Here is a 13,158-nt window from a genome sequence, read left to right as displayed (position 1 = left end):
GAATTAGTAAATAAATGGCACGGCGATATGGGTACGTCATGACGTACGCGGCAAGCTGTTATATGTATATGTAGTTAGCAAGTGTGCCACCGCTTGTGCAATGGTGTGATGTTGCATCAGCGATAAAGTTAACAAAAATAAATTCACGAGGGCGCGTACCTTACACTTGACAGGGTAAACGGAACCACCAAGTACGAGCTACATTTATGCGCAGGCAGGGGATATTCGCGTTGCATGCATCTCAGATAGCGCACTGTGGGATGGACTTCTTAATTCTTTATTCGTTCTTTAGTTTATCTGTACTAGGAATTTGTTATCAATATATATTTTTTACCGAAACCAGAGAACCGGGTCTTTTAGGTAACCAACTGGTCGGTCCGGTGCTTCCAAGGAAAATAGTTCTAGCGGAACCGCAACTCGATTTTAAAAGAACCGAAAAAGCGTTCCGAGAGAATCGAAACTCGATTCCAAAAAAAAACAAAAAACGGTACCGGGAGAACGGAAACTCGATTCCCAAAAAACCGAAAAACGGTGTCGGGAAAACTGAAACGCGACTCCAAAAGAACCGAAAAACCGTTCCCGTAGAACCAAAACTCGACTCCAAAGAACGGTTCCAGGAGAACCGAAACTCGATTCCAATAGAACGGAAAAACGGTTCTGGGAAAACCGAAATCCGATTTCAAAAGAATCTTATTCCAAAGTAACCGAAAAACGGTTCCGGAAGAACCGAAAACTGATTCCAAAAGATCCGAAAAACGGTTCCGAAAGAGATGAAATTCGATTCTAAAAGAACCGCAAAACCGTTCTGGAAGAACGGGAGCTCGATTCCAAAAAAGAAAACCAAAAAAAGGTTCCGGGAGAACCGAAACTCTTATTCCAAAATAACCGAAAAATGGTTCTGGGGAAACCGAAACCCGATCCCAAAAGAACCGAAAAACTTTAGCATTTTTTTAATGTTTTTCAGTCTGCTTGGCTGATGCAATCTATGAGTAATCTAACCTCAAATTTTATGAGGCCGGTTTTAACCGGAAAATTATACCCGCCGTTGATGCCGAAAAAATTTGTTGCCATCAAAATTCGTTTTCAAAATTTAAATTTAGTTATTTTATTATATTGATCTTCTTATTTACATCAATATTATTATCGCTGCATTTATCGGTATACATATAGCATTTTGTTTTGATATGAAGATGGGCGTACTCATCGATAAATTAACCGACATCAAACGATTAATGATACCTTTGTTCTTCGCAATCCTCACCGAGAGAAAGGCTCAGCCAACATCGAGCAGAAAATGGACAGTCCAATCTCGTAGTCTAAAACAGTTCAAAGCGATCTACCCTCTTTTATTTTTCTTTTCGTATTTTTCTTTTCTTATCGTTCTTACACCTGCTTCGGGTACATATCCTTGCTTGTCTTACTCATATTTTTGCGCGCTGAAATACTTATAATACGCTTATGGCTAACCTCCCGATAACATCGCCACAACTACATACTATTTGGAACGAGCTACTAAAAATAGCAAAACGCTTCAAGCCACCAGCAGCTTGGGATGTGTCGTGTCATACATAATAATGCATAGAACCACATGCAAGCATGCATACAAAAAGGATATGGCAAGCATGCATACGCACGCACATGCATATACATACACATACATTCACTTAAACTCATAGAATTTATTGTACGTTGCGTGTACGTCTGCTTAGGTGTCGTCTAGGCAACAATTCAATTAGCTGTACAAGTAACTTTATGCTCGAGAATAAATTGTGCGACGATATGTTGGTGTTTTAGCTATTCTCATGTTAGCTTGCATTCTTATTTTCGTTAATTTAATACAACTACTAAAAATGTATCAAGATTTTGGGTTTCAGCAACACTCGCTAGCATAAGTTTAATTTCAGAGATTGTATTTAAGGAATTCATAAAAAGAAACTAGCTTATGCTGGAGGGTTTGACCCCCAAGAAAATAACAGAAGGTCCATATATGAGAGAGGACAACAACAAATAAAATACATAATTCTTTTTCTAGTTCTTCCGCTTTTAGCTCCGGATGATTTATGTACCAATTACAATTCGGATATGAGGATTTGAATATATTTTTGAAGAGAGTTGCCACGTGTTTCAAAATGAAAAATAAATGAAATGAAATTAAATTAAATTAAATTGATAAGATAAATAACATATTGTTACAATACGGGTATCACACCAAAGCTTAAGAAAGCTTAATTTCCACAATTTTATTTTAAGTATTGCCATCTGTTTAATTAAATTAAATTTATAAGGTAAATTAAATGTTGCAATAAAGCGATTTAAGAAAACTTATTTCGGAAAATATTTTTAAAGAGGGTTGCCACCTGTTGGAGAAATTTAATTCAATTAAATTGATAAGATATATTAAATATTACAGTTTTGGTATCAAACGAAAAGTATTTAAGAAATCTGTGGCTTAGAAACTCCTTTCATTTGCGTTATCAGCATTCTAAAAAGTTAAGCATACACATTTTAAATTAAATGAATTATTATAAAATGTGGCCACTGATATTAATTTCTATACTGAGGGTTTTAGTACATAGAGTTGAATTGCATTTTTTTTTTTAAATTGCGAAACGAAAAATATTGAAAAAGCGCTGCCCCATACTGCCCTGACAGTTCTGCCACAAAGCAAGTTATACATATATAAGTCGAATGAGACTGACTTCAATTCCAAGCTTATCCAACGACTAAAGTGCCGTCGATAACTAGGAAGACTTCTGCTTCAAAATCTCTTCCTTTACCCACTCCAAAATTGTATGCGGAACTGTTTCTACTGACCTTCCTTTTTCATAAGCATGTAGAGCTCTTGATAGGCGATTCCGTTCCGTACGTCCAAGTCAACTAGTCTTTCCAAAGTTTTCAGTAGAAACAATGAGAGACTAATTGGTCTGAAGCCTTTGGGCAAAACATGAGAGCTCTTTCCGTCCTTCGGGATGAACACCACCTTGACCATCCTCCAATACTTGGGAATATACCTGTATCTTCCACAGCTCGCGTAAATAGGGATCGAAGGGTTTGAACCAATGCAGTCCCTTGGTTGGAACGAATTTATCGCGAAAGTCAGGCGGCGGTCATCCAGAAGGTCAGAAAAAGCAATGCAGTCTTCACGCAATGCCCTTGAGGAAACTTCCTATGGGGATGAATTTGAAGGAAAGTGAGTATCTAGGAACAGATTAAACGACTCCTTGCCACTCATTGTCCTCATACCTCAAATAACCAACTGGTGCGGGATTTATAGCGAGCCCGTGTCCTGAAAATGGACAGATATGCTCCAGCTCTGATAATATACGACGCGAAGCGCGATACTGGCAAAAGAGGAAGAGCAAGGTCACCTCTGCGAAGGAAAGACCAGCTGTAGAACGAATAAACGACTGGCGTGGTTTTATTAGACTGCGCCAGTATCGCTTAGTGGTTACTACGCTTACCAAGAAGGAGAAGAAGAATGCCTAAAATAACCCATAAATATCTTGGAGGTTTGTAATTGTCCAGCCATGTACAATTCCATAGCATATTCTTGATGTTAAAAATTTTGGAAATTTTTACCATCGATTGCGTTAAAGAAATGCAAATAAGTAACATTGAAATTTAATCTGCTACAACATAAAGCTGCCAGTAAACATTTTCGTACATATCTTATCTCAACACACACAATTTCCCTTCACTGCCTTAAATAAACTTGTATACTTTATGCCATATTATGTCACCTTGGAAATTTTCGCCAACCTCAGCTCATACTTCGCATCCTCCACCTGCTGCGCTTCTGTTGATTTTCTACGTGTTCACAAGAATTCGTCGTTTCAGTTTGTTTGCCATTGGCGAAGGCTATGACCATGAGCAGAGGAGAGCAGCTGCCAATAGCCGGACGACCTTGCAAACGTAACGTAAAGTACGGTAACAATGTCATTGTTGCCAGCAGCCATGCCAAATCTCAATTCGACACAACGACGATAGCGGCTGAGAACTGAGTGGCATGGCCTTGGCGTTTACCCTCCAGAGTAGCATAGCTGTTTTTACTTAAATGCACGTTTGTATGAGTGCTTGTCCTCAAGTACGGATGTTTGAAGATAGATTTGCATGTATGTATCTGTGTAGATATGTATGCATGTTTCCTTGGCCATAAATCAAAGTCAATCAGATTCATTTGTAAAATATGTAATTTAGGGAGGAGTAATTTTTTTTGGAAAAAAGTTCAAGGCATATTCGAATTCTACGTTCGAAACTAAGCAAAAATGGTGAACAAACTATATACCAAAAATTACGTTTGACCCTCCCAATTTTTTTTTTAAGAAAAATCAGTGTATAATAAATTTTTCTGAACGAAATCAATTTTTCATTTACAAAATTGTATCTTTTCCTCATAGAATATACTACTTTTTCTTTTGAAAATTGGTAGGGCCTAACGTCATTTGTGGTATGTCGTTTCTTTGCCATTTTCGCTTAGAATTAATCGTAGAATTTGAATGTGCTAAGCACTTTCTTCGAAAATTTTGCTCCGAACAAATCACCCCGCCCTAATGCACATACATAAAGATTTTCAATGTTGGTATGCTTTTTGACTGATCGGGTGATAATATGGAGCAGAAGAGCTGCACAGAGCTAAAGTATTTCGGACAGAAATATCGATAAAAAATGGGGCTCTGAATCATATCTTCGTTAGGCGAAAAGGCAAACTGGCCATAAATCCTACAAAGTTCAGAAAGCCCCAGATCGGAATGCTACGAAGAACGTACTTAATCTGAAAGTAGAAAGTAAAAACAAAAATGTTAAAATTTTTTCGTGCTTACTTCTTGCTTTATTTTGATCTAGTGGACCCTGCGAACTTTATTTTCGCCTTAAATTAAAATTTTTTTGATACATTTTGGTCCAAAATTTTAAAAAAAAAATCCAGGTTCACGACTTCCAGTGGCATATTTATCTACTCTGGTTATGGTGTTTTGGACGTCAAAAGTCATTTCTTTCATTGCAATCTTAAAAAACCTAACCAAAGCGTTATGACCGCGAAGGAGTTCTTGGCATTCTTCAATGATCTGGATTTTCGAAGCTCGAGGCAGATTGCAATGGCGCTTTTGTCTCAGTTGTTAAGCAGCCAAATGTGATTGCTGTTCTTGAGTTCGTCATGCATGAATTCTTGATCAATGCAATCGAAGCTATTTATTCAATTGGATGCGTTGCTGAGGTTTTTGATTTGCCCGGGTAATCGGCAAACTTTTTTAATTGTGACTGCTTGAGTTCCGACATAAACAGTGGAAGTACAATGTCGAAGAATTCGAACTATGTTAGCAATGATACAATTTTGAACCCGAGAAACCATTTCAGTTGGACTATCAAAAATCCTTATCCTTACTTCCTTACTAAATACTATTATAAATCCGAAAGCGAGTTTCTTTGTTTGTTACGCTTTCACGCTTTAACTACTCAACCGATCATCATGAAATTTTGTACACTGGTGCCATTTAGCCTGTCTTAGAATACAGGATAGACTTAACCTCGATTAGACGGGGAGGCATGGCACATCTCATACAAACGGAATTTTTCATACTGCATATCTCAGGAAATATTTGTGATAGAGTTAATACTAGAACTTTGTATGGAGATATATAAAATCAATTCCATACTAATGGAGGAAGGCTGCCACCTGCCTAAAAAAATCAAATTCAACTTGAATTAAGGGAATTATTTATTCGAAAATTATATTAAAAATTGATGTCAAGAGGCTTAAAAAGTTGTAGTTTGAAAATATTTTGGAAGGGCCAATTGTTTATTATTCGCAAGCTATCTTAAGAATTAAAATATGGGTGTCAAACGTAAGACTTTTAAGAAGCCCAGAAGGTTGAACATTTAGAATATCACTGAGGTGTTTACAAGGGTTGCCACCCGTTTAAAAATTAAATTCAATTAATCTAAATGAAATACTACAATATGGGTATCAATCGAAAGGTATTTGATAAGCTTTATGTAGGAAGGTTGCCACCTGTTTGCAAAATCAAATGCTACTTCAATTATGGGAATTGGAATATGCATCACAATATAGGTGTCAGATGAATAATAATAATACTTTAGTTGGAAAATATTTCGAAGAGGGTTGCCACCTGCTTTGAAAGTAGAATTAAAACTATTTATACTAAAGTTAAAGTGTCAAAAGTAAGAGTGTTTAGAAATGTCCAGTTTGAACATGTGGAATTTTCTGAGTATTTGAAGAGGGTCGCAGAGAGTCTTCAAAAGCAAGCAACATGTTTCCACATGTTTGAAAACTCAAATTCAGCTTGAATTATAGGAATAAGATAATTTGAATACGTAAGTGTGTATCACAATATATCAGACCAAATATATTTTAAAAGGTTGCCAACTGTTTAAAAAGTTATATAAAAATTAATAAATAAGTTCAATGAAGTATTACAATATGGGTATCATTCAAAATGGTTTTGAAATGGCTTCATTTCTTAACTACATTTAAGTAAGAAAAAGTATCACAACGGAGACTTTTAAGAAAGTTTTAGTTTGAAAATATTTGGAAGATGGTTAAAATATTTAAAATCTCCTATTTTTCGCATAGTTTGAGTATGTTGAGTTTAATTGAAATATGTAAATAGCACGAAGAAATTTCTTACAATCAGCGACGCGGGTGAGAGCGATCTAGTTTCCTATAAAAATGTATGAAATATAAATTTTTTTTTTAATTTCTTTTACATTTTTCTGGTCTAAACAGTTTCCTCGGGCAGAGATAAACACAACAAAAGAAACGGAACAACAGGATGATCCGTTCTAGAGAGACGTTCGGTCTTACGTAGGCAACTCTGCTTTATATATAGAGAGCTTACAATTTTTAGATATGTAGTTGGAAACCCTCTTCAAAATTATTACTTATGCTTAAAGGAGTATTTAAATTTCTTTCATTCGTCAAATGCGTCTTAATATTTTACCTGATATATAAATTTAATTCAATGAAACCATAGACATATGGCAACCCTTTTCAAAAGCCTTTAATTATGGAAGATATGGAGCTGTATTGACCGATTAAGCTTTTTTTTTTGTTTTAGCTCTTTTTAAGAAATAACTAAATTTTGACAACGTGACTATTTTTCGCATTTACTTATACGAAAAACCATGTTTGTACCCAAATAAAATCAAAAATCTACGAAATGCAAAAATATTTTTTTTGTCTTGGTTTCGTTTTCGGCGATTCGGCGATGTGCTTACAAATACAAATATGTATGCTCTTAAACCCGTCCTCCCGATTGCCTACTTTCTTTAATTCATACACGCTATAATATGCATATATATGTATGTATGTATTTAAGTATGTGAGTATTTTAAATGCACACTCTACTAAGCTCAGCGCTGTTTAAAATATTTGCTCGGCTCTGTTCACCTGACTGGCTACGTTGTCGGCGTGGATTTGTAAAAATTTTCTAACTGAGCAAACTTTATTTTAGGCTTAGAAAATTGTCATTTCGTTACCCATTATTTACATACCCACTCCAAATGCTTCTTCGTTTATCTCTTCATTTTACTCCAGTCTTCCTTCATTGTTTGCCTGGTTTTTATCTTTCGTTCGAATTTTGCAAAATCGTTCCTACAATTCACCTCTCTGTCACTCTGAAAATACATTCCAATTTCCACTCTTCCTCTTCCTCTTGCCATTTTTGCATTTCGTTGGGATGTATGTGTTCATATCCTCACCTGTAATCGTCCATTAGTCAAATGCTGACGATTCATTGATTTGTGTTCATTTGTATTATCGACTTTTTTTTTGGAGAATTTAAAGCTTAGTTTGGATTAGGAAGGCGCAGAATAATAACGTCTACTGCCACTCGAAGGCAGTCAAACCATTTACTATCTCGGTTGAAGCTATGGGGCTCCGATATTTTCACTTACACTATATCCCCAAAACTATTGAAAAAACATGATGCCAAAAGCTTGAGATGCCTTGCCTGGAGAGCTGGGCATTGACATAGGAAACGTTGAATCGATCCTTCTTCCTCCTCATTCCGATAACTACTGCAGAGGAAGCTTGTTGGTAAACGTCATCGATGGAGTATTTATTCTATAGGTCTGCGATGACGATGGTAAGAGCCCTTACTGCAGATTTGTTTAGCGTCAATTCGAGAATTTAAAGCTATTGGAATAAAAGGAAGCTCCTGAAGAAGCTGTTTTTTTTTATTTTCAAGAGCTCCGCTGCAGTGTTACTTTTGCTAAAGCATCTACGACGAGGATTCGTAATGGGAGAAGTGACTGCTATCATCGATGTGATCGGTAGAAAAACATTATTTTCTTCAACTTGTCGCTAGCGGTCACACCTCCGCTAGGATGGTTGTAGGCCTTAGAATTTGTAGTGCGTCTATAAACGAGAAGCGTTTTGCCAATGTGGGTACTATAGTCGATTCAGACATAAATTTCGGCAGAGTATGCAGCGGGACAAATGGAAATATTTTAATAGAAAAAAAGACAGAAACCAAAAGACAGTGGTCAACAGAATCAGACAAATTTGGAGCTAAACGGATAAACCAATAATAACAAATTGTTGATGTTCCAGATGACCAGTCAAGCTGATTTAGAGAGGTGGAAAAGTGACACATCGTGAAGCTGATCGACCAAAATAATTCGCAGGAACGTTGGAAGCAAGTTCTATGAATGACGGATGAGCTGAACAAATTAGCGCCCTTTTTTTAATGCCGAGGCGTGGTTTAAAGAACCCTTAAAGCAACGATTACCCAATTCTTAAACATGTCACCGCTGTCATACCGAAACTAAAAACGCGGTGGAATGGAAGAAAGGAAATACATGATACCTGGAGAGGACATTCCGAGTGTGCCGCGCGCTAAGGTTTGTGTGTTCATCACACAGAACTGCAGAATTCTGAAGACGTCGCAGCAAGCTGGAAGCTCCATCCTGCAGACAAGCCTGAGGTCTGATCCCTCAAATAAACAGAGGAAAAATAGCTTATATCCGAACTATGGGAAGATGCAGTGTACTACCGGTACTAGTTACGTTAACCTCAAAAAGTCTCACCCCCGCTACAAGCTGCTGAAATGTAGCGGGATATAAAATATAAATAAAAATTAATTTTATTCAAATTTTCGGGGGAAAGACCCTATAAGTAATCGAAGAAATGGTTACATTTTTTCACTTATCATGAAACCCTTGGGAGGGGGTGGAAATTTCCCCTAGTTCCCGTTTCCCTTCTAAGGTCCGCGCCTATATATACGCGAAAAACACATACAGCCCAATTCTTAATACCTACTGGGAGGTTGTTCTCCAGGAATTTGTTTCTCCCGGGAAAGAAATACTCCAATAGTTAAGGGAGTAGCATTTTCGCCGAAAACTTGGGAGGAGTAAATTCGAAATTCGATAAAGCTGTTTGACACTTTTTTGAGAGCTCAACTTCGCCATTTAATATAAAAAATCCTCCGGGAATTTTTATTCTTGATAGGAGGAAAGGGAAAAAAGAGAAAAATCCCAGGGAGTTTATTTTCAGAATCGATTTTAATTCTTATATAAAAATTTAAGATTATTGTTAAATTCTTCATGATCCAATGATCGGATCTAAACCAAATTATTCTGGGACCATCTCCGAGAATTATAGAAATCGGTTAACGTGGTCAAAAGTTGTGCAGTAACATACAAAAAAAAAAATTCGGACGACCCTTGTGTGTACCCTCTAATACATATTGATGGTTCATTTGTCTCTTCTCACTTACCACTTGTCGTTAAGCACTTTCCATTTTCCATTGGAAATATTTATTTGCCACTTGTCATTTGTCACATATGTATCTATCAGTTTTCATACGTCTTTCGTTATTTGTCAATATTGATTTAGGATATTTCATTTGACGTCTGTCATTTGTCACCTATTACTTGTCGCTTGTTATTTTTAATTTTTCACTTATCACATGTCATTTGTCAGTTTCTACTTGTCATTTGTTATTGCCTTTTAATTTTCAATAATTGTTTATCAATATAACACCGACTTATTAAATTCCTGCGAAGGAAGAATTTGGGAAGATTGCTTCTTAGCAAAGTACTCATAACGGAGCTGCAAGTGGGACAGAAACACATTTGAATTACTTCAAAAACATTAATGTTGCTTGACTTTAAATTAAAAGCAAAGTAATATTCAAAAAATTTAACAATAATCAAACACTTTCTATGTTAAATTGTTTGTGCTGTAAAGCATTTTGCCAGCATACTAGCATATTCCGGCTGTCAGTTGTCTGTATCCGTTTCAACACATACTAACTCACTTAGAAAGCACTCTTCAATGCATTCTCAAATTTGCTTACAATGCTTACTCTATTGACTGCAATAGCAGCGCTCTTCTCTTCTTTTTTCTCACAAAACTACACTCAACTTCAGCACTCAGACAGCTGGTGCTCACCTTTCCGCTTTGACATCACTTCCGTTTCCCTCGTAGTTTCCTGACTGTTGACAGACGTTTGACGCTCAAGTGCAAGACTTTCGACTAGAGTGTATATTTAATGCTGTCACTGCTGTGTGTGAGTGAAGAGTGAAGCGAGTGAGACTTGGTGGGTGCGAGTGTGGAATTGAGAAATGCAAAGTGAAGAGTTGTAAATTCTTAGAAGCATATCACCGCTTTGGCAAAAGTAGACAGATAAGCAGAGATAGGCACAAATATGTATGTAAGAATATGCATAAGGAGGAGTTAGACCTTAATATCAGTTTATTAGGGGAATAAATGGTGACAAATGTACGATGCATTCGCTATATAGTATGGAGCAAAGTATGTACGAGGAAGATGTGTTAGAAAATTTGTATGTGGGGTATAGATAAATTAGGGTGCCCCACCAAAAATGGTTTCGTATTTTCTATCACGAAAAAAAAATAGATTTACGTGAGCTGGTCCCATTTAAAAATAACTTAAAAAATATCATTAAGTTGATTCCGTTGATACAAATTTAAATATTTTTTCGCGGACCTTCTAGGCTTAAACTCTTCTGAAGTGATTTTTTGGAAAAAGTACTTTTAAAACTAATTTTATTTATAAAACCCTTGATTTTTGGAGTTGTTTTCAAATTTGTCCAACTCAAGTAAATCTAAATATTTTACTGAAATATTTTGGCGGAAGTCTCAAAATATAATAGATTTTAGAATTCTGTTGGAAAAACAGTACCGATATTTTTTTGTAGATGCACCTTAATGTGCATATGTACTTATACAGATTACTAGATTTGTATGCTGTCACTTTAATTCATTCAATGTCGGGTTGATTGCAGAATTTTGTACGAGCCGAAAAAATAAAAAAATTTGAGTAAAATTGAACTTACATATCACATTGGCGAAGGATATCTAACGGGTATTCCTTACAATAGTGCCCAGTTTACCAGCAAACAGAACCTTAGATTTAGTAGATATAGAAAAAAGTTCCAATTCGGTTAACTAGGAATTGTGGGATCATGTCTTAGCTATACTTAACAAACATTTACAACTATAATTGTATTACCTACTATTTATATCCTAAAAGTCCCAAAGCTTCGCGAGAGTCTCCGCAACAACAATAACCTTTATAAAGGCTGGTATGCAGCTCTCAAGAAAACGGTCAAGAAAAAAATTGACATTATGTCGTGTGTGTGTGTTGCCTAGATCTTTCCTCAATAATCGAAGTCATCGGCATACGCCAGAAATTGCACGCTCTCGTAGTAAATTGTTCTTAAGCGGTTCTGTTGATCTTCTCCAACAGCTGATTAAAAAAATCACTCGAAAGCAAACAGCTCGGAGAGGTCTGTCCGAATTCTGACCGAGGTGGTGGTATTGCTCAACGTCATTTTACACAGCCGTATTAATTTCGTGGGTATAGGCAACTTCTTTTTTGGTGCTGGGGAAAAATGTATGGTTAGTGTCGATCCTTTTCCCGCGGGTCTTTTCCAAGATTTAGTGTATGGCGGATTTGCTTGTTCATAAGGCCCAATCAATTTCTTAACGGTGGGATTCAGTCTTTGATACAATACGCTTGATAAGATCTTGTAACCTATGCTTAGAAGGCTGATCCGCTGTTGTTGACGCGTCGGTAGTAAATTGAAAAATCAACGTGGCAAGTACAGTGAAAATGGTGGATGGTTGGGGATTGATACGGAGTTAAAGACACGTGCTAAACAGCGATGTAAGGATAAAGTTTATATTATGACTAGTACAAGGTTTAAAGTAAAGTGGAGTGTGAAGATGAAAGAAAAATGAAAACAGAGATAAAAATTCAGATACAAATATGAAGATAAATTTAAATACTTAATACTAATACGATTAAGATAAAAATTGGGATAAGGACAAGGATAAAGGTGAGGGTAAACATAAAGAAAAAGAGATCAAGATAAAGAAAAGCATAGAAATAGAGAAAAATAGAGAGAGGGATAGATTGTGGCAAAGACGAAGATAAGGGCTGAACATTGAGATATGTTATGTAAAGTTATGTTGCAAACTCACCTCTCTTCAAGTCACCTCATCTCAACTTACGTAAATTCATTTCCCCTTAACTCACCACATTTCACCTCAACTGAACTAACCTCATCTTATCCCATATAGCCTCACCTCACTTTAACTCACCTCAATTGACTTTAATTCAACTCAGTCAAACTCAGCCCATCTCACCTCACTTCACCCTCACTCATCCCCTCTCAGCTCAACGAAGCAAATCGCACACAAATTCCATTTCTGAATTGACCAGCCAGTAAAATCAGCTCTCTTACTTCAGAATCAGATTGTCTGAATGTAGCTCTTCTATTAAATCCTCTGATGTAGAGAGTTTTTAGCTGATAATTTCGCGTATATTAGGCTTGCGGGTTCACGTCGACTTCACCAATTCACCCACTATTAGAAGATTTTGACTTCAGTGTCAAACATGGCTTCTGGGCACTTGGAGTAGTGGTCAGTGTTACCAGATCAGAGGCTGTTCCCCTAGATTTAAAGACTTTTGACTGACCTAGGGGTAAATTTAGGGGGACAAAATATTTAGGGGGTAGCTTTAGAGGGAAGAAAATGCGCCTGGGGGAAATTCAAAAAGGATATTTGGGGTAATCTGATTATCTATGTAAACAGTTTTATATACACAAAACAATATCTTCAAATTAGGGGTACGAAAAGGAAATCTAGGGGAAAATGGCCTGCCCTTGGGGG

Source organism: Rhagoletis pomonella, unplaced genomic scaffold (genome assembly GCF_013731165.1).
Source record: "Rhagoletis pomonella isolate Grant_MI unplaced genomic scaffold, Rhpom_1.0 Rhpom_scaffold_00006, whole genome shotgun sequence".
In the NCBI taxonomy this organism is placed as follows: Eukaryota; Metazoa; Arthropoda; class Insecta; order Diptera; family Tephritidae; genus Rhagoletis; species Rhagoletis pomonella.
Note: the sequence above shows the minus strand (reverse complement) of the source record.